At 36.6% G+C, this 947-nt stretch overlaps 1 protein-coding gene across 1 annotated transcript in view; it reads right to left on the reverse strand.

Moving 5' to 3' along the window:
• The window catches only part of Dhx40 (DEAH-box helicase 40), a 37,110-nt gene that overhangs the window by 8,395 nt on the left and 27,768 nt on the right, over nt 1–947 (reverse strand). The gene's annotated exons all lie outside the window — the stretch shown is intronic.

Raw genomic sequence — 947 nt, forward strand, 5'->3', positions numbered from 1 at the left:
ATAGGGAACTTTCGGGATAGCATTTTAAATGTAAATAAAGAAAATAATAATAATGATAGTAATAATAATAATAATAAAATATATATAAGGTAAAGTTCCATGTACATAGTTTGTCACATGAACACAGTCTCAAAGCTAATTATTATTATAGATGGTCCCCAACTTAGACTAATCTAACTTTATAATAGTATAAAGGAATATACTTTACATTCAGTCAAAGTGGTACCTCCAACTTTCAATTTTTGTCTTTCCCAACACTCAGCACAGCAGTCTCTCCCAACACTAGTAGTAGCATAAGGAGTCCCTGCTTCCAGTCAGCCATACAATCATGAGGATAGGATAAATAACAGTCACAGTCTACCATGCAGCTAGCTTTGTGGAATAGGCTAGTGTCTTTAATGCATGTTTGACTTCAGATTAATTGGATCAGCAGGTACCTCACCGTAAGTCAAGAACATCTGTACTAAGTTTGTGTTCTTTCAATGTTTTCCCTTCCATCATATGATTCTTACAATGCCATGGCAAATGAATACAACATACACGTATAGAAAGTGATCAAGCACTGCCTAAATGTACAATTAACCAGCCAATATATATGGAATTCAGAATGGGTAAACAGGACCTCCACATACATTAAGCATTCCTATTACAAATATAATAATGTATAACAAGTATACATAAAACTACTTAAGCTGTAAGTGTGTACCCCCAGAGTTAGTCATAAGCATAGTGTGACAATGCACTCAAAGGCCGGGCGTGGTGGCGCATGCATTTAATCCCAGCACTTGGGAGGCAGAGGCAGGCAGATTTCTGAGTTTGAGGCCAGCCTGGTCTACAAAGTGAGTTCCAGGACAGCCAGAGCTATACAGAGAAACCCTGTCTCAAAAAAAAACAAAAAACAAAACAAAACAAAACAAAAAAAGAACCCAAAGTCAGACTAGGAATGT

This window comes from Mus pahari, chromosome 14, assembly GCF_900095145.1.
Source record: "Mus pahari chromosome 14, PAHARI_EIJ_v1.1, whole genome shotgun sequence".
NCBI lineage: Eukaryota > Metazoa > Chordata > Mammalia > Rodentia > Muridae > Mus > Mus pahari.